Source organism: Ambystoma mexicanum, chromosome 1q (genome assembly GCF_040938575.1).
Source record: "Ambystoma mexicanum isolate Mex_15411 chromosome 1q, UKY_AmexF1_1, whole genome shotgun sequence".
NCBI lineage: Eukaryota > Metazoa > Chordata > Amphibia > Caudata > Ambystomatidae > Ambystoma > Ambystoma mexicanum.
The window spans coordinates 635,834,560-635,844,973 of NC_090922.1; the positions used below are offsets into that span (position 1 = coordinate 635,834,560).

A 10,414-nucleotide genomic window follows, 5' to 3' on the forward strand; every position below is an offset into this window, starting at 1 on the left:
ACTTACGCGCTTATGCGCTAAGGGCCTTTGGTCCAATGAAATTGCGTGCATGTGCTGACGCGCTTACGCGCTAAGGCCCTTTCCTTGAATTACACGCTGACGTGAAATTTTTTCACGTGCCAAATCACTCTGTATCAAGCTGGCCACACGAAAACACACGGAAGACCACGTTCCTGCCCAGAAGGCCGAATTACTGCCCCCCAGAGCCCCGAGCACGCTCCCACCTGCCATCTGCTGCTGCCTGACTGCCTGCTGCCCACGTGCCCTGCCATTTGCTGACTGCAGGTCAGCCAGGGGTGTAGTTGCTGTGACCACCCCTGCTGGAACCGAAGACTCCCGACTGGGATTCCATCGCTCCACAGCCCAGCCCCAGGACCCAGTTGCCCACCCACTCCTGCCTCTGGGGTTGCCATGTCCAGCACAACACCATCTGGCAGCACTGGCAACGCCCAGCCAGAGAGGCAGAGGGCCACCAGCTTCACTGCCACCGAAGTTGGTGTCCTGGTGGAGCATGTCCTGGGGCATTATGATGCCCTCTTCGGAACATCACGCGCCAACAAGGAAGGACGGGAGAGGATCTGGGACGACGTAGTGGTTGCCATCAACACGGAGGGGGTGGCAACCCGCGACATCAAGCACGTCAAGAAGCGCTGGGAGGACTTCAAGTCCAGGACCCTCCACAAGGCCCGGCGCCTTGCGGAGGGGGGCCGGGCACGCATGGGTAACATCCAGATGATGGTCATGGAACGCTAGGCCCAGCGCTCCACGCCCAGATACTTCGGAGGCAGACCCGTCTGGAGTTTAGCAGTAAGTGGCCAAGCATTGCTGTGTGAGACAGGGCATGTTGCAGTGTGCTGGTAGTCTGATGCTTGCCTGTATGTGTGACATAGGCCATGTATGGTTGTGTGTGTGCAGGGACATCATGGTCATGCATGTGAGACCAGTTATGTGTGAACCACATGGTTGGTGCATGTGTTTTAAAGCAACATGGGGAGCTCTATGCGGAATGCACACATGAAAGCATGGCTGTCTCTGTTCCTGGACATGTAGGGGGCTGTGAGGAATGGGTGCGCGAAATTCTATGAATTACCCCCTGTGTTGGAGAGTGAGCTATACCATCTCCCTGGGTCCTCCAATTTTCAAGTGCCCAATGAATTCTCCTTCCGAATAGAGAAAGAAACATTGAGAGTATTGAATCCACATCCTCTCTGTCTTCCCACTGGAATACTTTTTCTTTCAAAAACAAAGAGGAGGAAAATCAATTTAACCCTGAAAATATAAATGCACTGCTCAGAGGGGTTTGAGACATCCAAGCTGCTGGGGGAAGTAGAACCACAGGGGATTCCCTGAGATAGTGAACCCTCTACAGACACTCCCGATGGAGAAATCAGGGGTGATCATGTAGTGCCACCTCTATCTCCCACTGAGGGACATGCATGTAATTTTTGCCGGAAATTCTGACCTCTCACAAGATGCTGTCCGCTAAATTTTGTGTCTCCTCCCACTTCATCATCCAGACAAAGTCCAAAAAAGATCAGGGACACCCAGGTAGAAACCACCAGGCTATACTTTGCAACTGCCCTACACGCCCAGTCATCGACTCTACCTCCCACCTTGATGGCAAGAGAACATCCATCTTATTCTTTTCCGAAGGGTAGAAAAACATGAAGAAAAGGTAAAAAGAACTATTTCTACACGGGAAATGAACCATCTATAGGGTACCCACCACCATCCAACAGCAGAAGGTTTGGGCAAACTCGATGCAGGGAACAAAGGGTGTGCTATGCATCCAAAATTCATACCCTCAGGGTAGAGAGGACCACCAAGGAGGAAGTTTGACGCATCCATAGACACACTGAAAATTACCTGTGGTTAAAATCCCTATAACCATCTTGGGGATAAGTATAATGAACCTAGTAATAATTCTAACTATCCTGGTGCTGCATTACTGGGATGAGTAGGAAGAGCCCAGTAATGATTCTCACTTTCTTGGTCACTTGCTGTCATACTGGGATGAGTAGGATGGCCCCAGTAATGATTCACAGTCTCTTGACTTTTCACTCTGACACTTGGACTATTAGGATCTGCCGGCAATTCCTTATATTTGTTCCTAGCACTCTCGTGAGTTTTGTCACACCATTCATGAAAGCTGTCTCTGCTACTGAGAAAAATATGGTTTCACCAGTAATGATCCATACTTTCTCATATCAATATTACTGGGACCAGTAGGCTTGTTCCAGTAATGGCAGAAACTTGGTTGGCTCTAGGTTTGGAAGCGACCTTTGCTGAGCTCTGTTGTTCCTTTTGCGTACTGATAAGATTCATGTGTCGCAAGATCACAGGAGCTGTAGGGGTTTAGCCAGCACCCCAATTGTTGAGTAGGAAGGGAGAGTGTTCTCCTGGCTATCTTGCTTTAGTAGTTCCAAGGATAGTTCTAACACACTGGCTGTGGCAATACAGTTTTTGCTTTTATTTGTGTAAGTGATGGGTTGTTCTACATTCAGTTGGTATGCATCTAGTACATCTGGGGTAATTAGGCCCCCTGATTGTCAGCCGACACGTATTTCGACCTGTGGGTCTTTATCAAGGCTATTGTTTGCAATCTGTTGCCCCCTGCGGGTTCCTGGTGCGTCGTGATGGGTTGCTGTCCTCTAGGGCCCTGATCGCTGGTCCGTATGGCTGGTCCGTGATGGCTCCTAGTCATGTATCGCAACAATCAGTGTGTTAGAACTATCCTTGGACCTACTAAAGCAAGATAGCCAGTAGAACACTCTCCCTTGTTCCAGTAATGATCTGTGCTTGACTTTCTTGCAACAATATTACTGGGATGAGTATGATTCTGGAACTCGTTATATTTGTGCTCCCTCCCGGGTCTCTCGCTGTCTCCGTTACCTTCTCTTCTAGAGGTTGGCATCACCGGGCCTGCTTCCAAGCAGGGATTACCCGTTTTTCTGTCAGGACAGCTTCTGCCTTCTCTCTGAATCTCTCGCAGCTACTCGGTATGCGCTCGCCAGTGCCAAATTTGTAGCAGTCTTGGCGTAGTTACCAGACTGCATCATCCACCTCTCCTGGGTCATGCCACCACTCACAACTGGCTCTCTTCTTTGGGGTTTCATTCCTCTGTTCTCTCCTGCTTCCAGCTCTCTTGTTGCTTCCCTCGCACACCAGCTGGTTGCCTCCTCAGAATGCAGGACTTCCTGGTTTAGATCAGCTTCCATGACAACGCTGGTTTGAATCTCCCTTTCTTCTCTACACCTTGATAATTTTCATACTTCTCTTTTTATGACACATGTCAGGACCCTCCCCCGCAGAGGATTATAATCCCTTTTCTCTTTCAGTTGAGTGCTCTCCATCACTTGCTCATTCTTCTTCATCACAGTATTGTCATTTTCTGACAGATGAATGATCTGTATTACTCGCTTATGCTCCTTCTTCAAAGTATTATTACATTACATTTCTTCAAGTTGAATTTGGGGACTTATGGCACAGTAACAAACAGTAGCTTGATCTTCTTGGCCCTTCTGGAGCCTTGGTGTTATTGATGGTCAGAGAGTGATCAAGTTAGGGAGTTCTTCTGTGGAACAGGAGTATTTGTCTCCGAGGGGGCAGTCTCTCCCGGTGAGGTCCCGCTTGCCTCTACCCCTATGGAGTGCATTGTTTAGCAGGCTCACCTCCCTAGCCTCACAAGGAAATGCTCTTCCCTAGGGAGAAGTGACTGAATCCCACAATTCGTCGTCCCCACCCCACAACTCCACGTAGCAACATACATCATATTTTCCCTGGCCCTTATGTGAGTAAAATACTGCCATGCCACAGAAAGAAAACACCCAGTCTGGCTGGCCTATTGTGCTATAAACCCCAACCCCTTCAATGTAAGAACATTCATAAAGTTGTCTTAGCTCAAAAATTCTGGTAAAACATCTAAGAAAACATTTATGCTCCTATGCCTCTTGCATGGGTCACAGCCTTGCACACACACATTCATACCCATTCACTCCCCAGTCACTCACCCAGTGGCATCCGGTGAATTCTTTAATTGGAGGGGCATAAACATTTCCTACGTATATGGCAGAGCAAGTGAGTGTGGTGAGACATTTTTGAATAATGGGTTGCAAAGGTGGTTTACACTGCAAACTCTGTGTGGAAAAAGTGGGTAAAAAGACAGTTTGCAATTGGTTTTGTTGAGTTAATCCAATCCAAAAATCGAATAGATGCAATTCAGCTACAGTGCACCGGAGCATTTCCCAATGCATTTTCATGATGTCTTTGTCAACAATAAATGCCAGTATAACAAAATGCCACGCTGGCTGTGCACATACATATCCTTGATCGCTGCACCAATATATGCCAGAATTCCAAAATAAGAAAATACTCATGTTTGTTTTGTGCATAGTTCCTGTAATGATACTATAAGAAAACATATCCACACAGACTCTGCAAATATATGGCAGTATCCCTATGTAAGGACATACTCCTATTGGCTTTGCTTTGCCATTAAGATTTCATGGCACAATAAAAAAAACATGTCAAAACTGGCCGTACAATGTAGACCAATCTGGACACATAATAACACTTATAATTTTTCTTTACCCTTAAGGCCCAGTAAAAAATGCCACATCACAGTAATAAATAGCTAGACTGGCTACACCAAAATGCCAGCCTAGCCACTGTAGTAAGTTAGACTCAGGAGGCAGACAAAAGATAACTTCGCAAAATGCGACTTTGACTTAAATCAAAAAGAAATTGTATTTTTTCCCTATCCCTAATGTGTAAGTTGGCGCTAGCTAACAAAAGAAAAGAAGAATAACGGGCGCTCATCAGTAAGCCTTACAAACCTAACACAGTCCTTTGTCACAAAAAGCATAATCTAACCTAAGTGCTGACCCTACCACTAATACAAAAAAGCCTGACATAAAAGGGACCACAACAGATCTTCTAAAGTGTAATTTCCTCAATGGCTGAAATGGTGGTTGGCTTCTACACCCTACTTAATTGACAATCGCTAGGTTTCCAGGCCTTGTACCTGGCATGGATAGTTCAAAGTCCTGACAAATATATCTTTTGAGTCTTTCTTGTTTTGATGTATAGCAGTCTTTGACTTCACCACCAGAATGGTGAGTTTCCGGTTCTGGAGTATGGTTTCTTTCACTTGACCTCAGCTTCGTGTGTCTCTTGCCCGTCTTGGGGTCATTTGGCTTTCACCCTGCCAAGGGCTCACTTTTTTCTCACCTCACCATGGAATATGGTGTCTCTCGCCCCTTTGTGAGGTTGTTTGGCTTTCACCCGGGCAAGGGCTTTTTGATCTTTCACTGTGCTGTGGTACATTGCTGGGTCTTTTCGCCCTCCTCCCTGCTTCCAGGAACAGCTGCATACATTCAGTGTCATGGTGGTATTCCTTGGAAGAGATGGTCTCTTCGGCTGTCATGGGACCGCGGGTCGGCCTCTTCATGTGATCCCCACATCGGCCTTCTCGTCACCCGCAGGCTTTCAGGTTCGTCGACACCATGGATTGCGGCCATCGTTTAGCTGCCTCTGGCTTGGGCATTGTCTCTCCTTTTGTTTGGTCGAGCCCGACTGTCTCCCGACTTGCTGGATGTTAGCAACATTCTTTAGGCACCTTTACTCCTCCACAACAGACAACTTCCGCTTCAGTCTGCTGCTTAGTTCCACCCTCGAAGTGGATGTCACTGCTTGCAGCTCGCCCTGCAGGTCTTCCTCTTCCTGTTCATTTTCCCTTTTTTTTTTTGTAAAATGTATTTTATTGTTTAATGCATGGACCTAGCTCAAGTCAGTGGAGCACTGTACAGAGTGTGGGTAGCCAGCATTTGGGCTGGCATCTTATAACAGTAGCGCAGTACTGTGATGTCTGTATGTCAGAATGGTCATCCATTGGAATTAGTCCTTGGTCAAGTATTGTTGAAAGAGCCATGTTTTGAGATATTTACAAAAATGGAGAATTGTGAGGTTGTGAGGGGTCGGTAATGCGAGGTGTGAGAAACCTGAGGGTGTTCTCGCAAATAATCCCAGAGCATTCTTTGTTCAGGTGGCCAGGAAGGGCTATCGCTCTTGGATCCCAACCCTTTGGGTGGACAAGCAAGGTAATATCACCTGTGGAAGAGGTTGCTTGGGGACTCAGTGGAGACCGCCTGAAGGCAAGACATGGCACTCCCCCATACCTTGACCCAATCCATCCTACCCTCCCTGTACTTTCATGGGATATTGTCATCCAGACCCCGTCTTACCCCATGACTTTTCCTCAAAAGGAAGGAAGGTAGAGAAACACAGATCTAAAGGTAAACAAATCTTTTTCCAAAACATGACACTAACCTTTTCTCTCTTCCCTCAAAACCTAGAGGGTATTCTCTAACCCAACCTTCTCCTTCCGGGTCATCTTTCTCTAATAATACTCTAAGACTAGGGTAACTAGAACAAACACCCATTCATTATGGGGTATTTTCAATCTCATCCCGTTCCGCCCTCCCCATTTTAAACACTTACTGGGATGAGGAAGGGGCGAGCGGGAGCAATGGAGATTACCCATAGGAACAACATGGAGATGCAAAAAGAGGCCTACTGCATGCCACCATTAGGCTGCCCCATTAATAGAGTCAAGCAAGGTCAGGCACTTGACTACAACTGCACACACCTGACTCTACTTGACTCGCCCCTACAGATTATCAGAAAGAAAGAGCAGGGAAAGAAAATGTACACTGCACCTTTAAGAACTCACTTATTCAGGGCTGAAGGACAGGCATATCCTGTTAATTGGAGTATTGGAGGTCAGGCAACCCCATCCCTGACCACACACCTGCAGCCCACCAAGCCGACACCTGGACCGAGTTCTAGAGGGTGAGTGCATGACAAGAGAAGGATTGTTTGCGGGTCCTCTCTTTGCGGACTAGTTGTGATTCAAGCTCGTTGGCTGATATGTGGAGCTTAGCCACGAGGTACGCTGGTGTGCTACTTGTGACTGCTTTTTAGATGAGACATGCAGTCTTCAACAGTATCCAGGATTGGAGTGGAAGCCAATGTGGTTCGTGTAGGATCAGGGTAATTAGGTCAAATTTCTGTGCTCCCGTAATAAGATGTGCTGCAGCATGATGGACTGCTTTTAGGGGAGTCAAGAGAGCAGCTGGGAGCCCTGTCAGGATATTTTGCTCCTGCATCGTCTTTATAAGTCAAGGTGAAACAAGATTGAATGCTCCCTTGATTGTGTGTTTCTCTTAATGAGTGTCTGATAAAAGGGTCAGAAACCACAACAGCCATTTCCAAAAAGCCACAAGTACAATTATACTTCTCAATCCCCATGTAGCCAATAAATGGGAGAGGATTAATAAAATCCCTTTCTCCGGATCCCTTATTCACCAAGGGGTGACACCCCCAGTGGGATCCCGCTTGCCCAGTTCCCTAGGGGGCATTAAGCTTAGCAGGCTCACCTCCATACTCAGGAAGTTGGAGGGTTCCCTTTGGGGAAAAGGGACTCATTTCCTGGATTCATCACACCACGCAGTAACACTTATCATGCCTATTTTATCATAGATTCCCAGAAAAAAATAACATGCCACAGCAAGAAAAACTAGATTGGCTGTACGAATATGTCAGTCTAGCCACTTAATAAGACTTATTGTGCTTACTTTATCATAGATGCCTATAATAAAATGTCATATCACAGTAAGTAATACATAGGCAAAAGAACCAAAATACCAGTCTAGCCATGTAATAACAATTACCATGCTTGCTTTATTATAGATGTCCCATCCCATAAAGAAATGTCATACAGTATGAAATGGCTAGACTGAGTGCACCAAAATGCCAGACTACACCTGTAATAACACTTATCATGCTTGCTTTATCATAGATGTGCAGTAAAACATTTTGTGTCACAGTAAGAAATGTGGCTAGACTGGCATCTTGGTGCAATCTGTCTAGTCCAAGGTTGTCCAACATACGGCCCGCGGGCCACAATGCGGCCCGCCAAGCCATTTTATGTGGCCCGTGAGGCCATATGTTGGACAATGCTTGAGTAAAAAAAAAAAAAAAAAAAAAAAAAAAAAAAACATTTTTTTTTTTAAATGTGCCTGTGCGCAAAACTACTCACTCTACTAGACTGCTATCAGCATCATCAGTCATAACATTTTTTGAGGGGAGACTTGGAAACATTGGCACAAAAGGAGCCGCCCTGTGCTGGATCACCATCCTTTCAACAGTAAACCCGATTCAATCACCATGGCCCCCTTACAAATCCCAGCCATGCTGTGATTGACCTGTGGACACATAAATAATCGTATCAATAAACTTTCTCTGCATTTTTTATGGCGAATGCCAATTTCGCCACATTCATTTGGGTCAATTTTATCGCTTATTTTACCACAAAAACCGGTGGCAGAACCCCTGCACCCTCACTTTCTATATACCTTACCCAAAATTACCATCTATATTTTTTGGGTAAAAAAGCGTAAAAAAATGCGGCAAAAAAATGTTTTCTCGAAATTGCCATTCAGCAAAAGTGGGCAATAGCAAATAATCTACATACTCAAGAACAACCTTTCAAAAATTGCTCTCCAGAAATGTATAGAAAGGAAACAAAATCCAAATCCAAATCAATGGGAACCAAAGTTTTCGTTTGTTAGTGGATTGAGTTTGTTCACAAAATGGATCGGAGTACACTTCGAATAGTTGCTGCAGCTCTGGAGAAAATACGAGTGGAAGCTGAGAAACTTAACCTTTGCAGTGCCTTTTTTCCTCGTCTCGAGACAAAGAAGAACAGCAGGAGCTCAGTTACTTTTACCTCTAAGCACAGTGCAGATTGATGAAAATGTCCATACATTATACCAAGTACATTGGACATTATAGATATGGCCAGTGGGGTATCAAAGCATGGAGAATACCACATGTACAGCATAATAAGTTACCCTAGTAGTGCCCCAATAACACACTGCAACCTGCAAATGGGCCTCAGTGGACCACCTGCCAAGGTTTCTGGAAGTTGCTTATGATCTTGATCTGTGATATATGATATGATCTGATATGATAGGTTATTTATAACGTGCTTAATACCCATGCAGCAGTGATCCCAATCATAAAAGTGAAACAGGCAAGCCCAACAGGTATAACTTATTTTCACTCTTTTGGTAGCGCAGTCTGAGGGCAGCCTATACCCTTCAGGAGAGGTGTGAGCTGATACAGTTGCAACACAAAAAACAATAGTACTATGTTCCCAAAATACCTTAGCTCTTGTCTTTCGGATCTCAGCAGAGCCAGGCTTTTCAGCATCAGACCAGAAGCATGGGTGCCTTTGCGGTGGGCTGGGGTCAAGTCGGAGAGCAGCAGCGATGGACCCCAATGATGCAGTTCTGTTTGGCAGTGGTGCTGATTTGCGGGTAGAAAACGCTAGGAACAGTAGGCCGTGCCAAGTGGATGGCACTGGAAGACTCAGTGACCTCTGGGCCCTGACAAGGGAATACTTGCCTTTGGCGCTGTGCAGGCTCGGCTGACACAACACTACATATGGTTACGGCAAAGATGTCGAAGCTTCAACATTGTCATTGAGCAGAACTCTGAGATTCAGGGGTGGTGGAGCGTCGAGGTCCAGGATGATTATGATGGTGTCAATGGGGCCAGCGCTGAGCAGCTACGCTCTGGAGGTCCATGGGCCCGTGTGGGGCCGACAGGCCAGTGGGCAGACTGCAACAGGCCTGCTCGAGCCATCCTGCTATTTATACAAATCTCGGGCCGAGCAGCGCCTAATGGGAGAAAGGAACTGCGCTACAATCTGCTCTTCTGCTGGGCTCTGCCTGCTGGAGCTTCCCCCTACATGCAGGACAGGCAGCTACGCTCAGAGCTTCCGGGGATTGTGGGGTTGGGGCTGGGTCAGGGCCTGCCTTCTCACCCTTGCTTAGCGGGGCTTCCCAGAACTGACCCAACCCCTGCCCTCTTGCATGCAACTCATACTTAGCTGGCAGGGGAGAATGTGGTCTCAAGGGCAGATCTCCCAGGGTGAGGCTTACCCATTGCACATCGGATTTGCTGACCCCTGCTATGTTCCCAAATGGGGGATACATGACTGCCTTATTTCTGGTAGTGGGGGACTGCGTTCGCGCTCTCCCCCGATTTATTGGTGAAAGAAAAGGTAAAGTGTGCACTAGGCCTGCTAGGTTGCATACTTTTAGATTGTGCTCACATTGCGTTTCTTCAATTAGGTTCACCTTTGGTTGATCGCTTTCCCACATTTTATCTGTTGAATTGAATTATGCTTCTTTCATCACCACAGAAGTAATGTGTATTACAGAGATAAGATGCCATATGTATTGGGCACACTGCACATGCTCAGGCAGCATCAATCATGCTTTGTACAGGACAATACTGGGCTAAATTGGGAACAGCCAGTATAGACATGTTGCTACAGAGGCATATT

General features: G+C 46.5%; 1 non-coding gene across 1 annotated transcript; it reads left to right on the top strand.

Annotated features, from left to right (window-relative positions):
* Window positions 1–9,947: 9,947 nt before the first annotated feature.
* On the top strand, window positions 9,948–10,109 carry LOC138565539 (U1 spliceosomal RNA). The gene has a single exon (XR_011301383.1). It is a non-coding gene; the product is annotated as a U1 spliceosomal RNA (small nuclear RNA).
* Window positions 10,110–10,414: the final 305 nt, after the last annotated feature.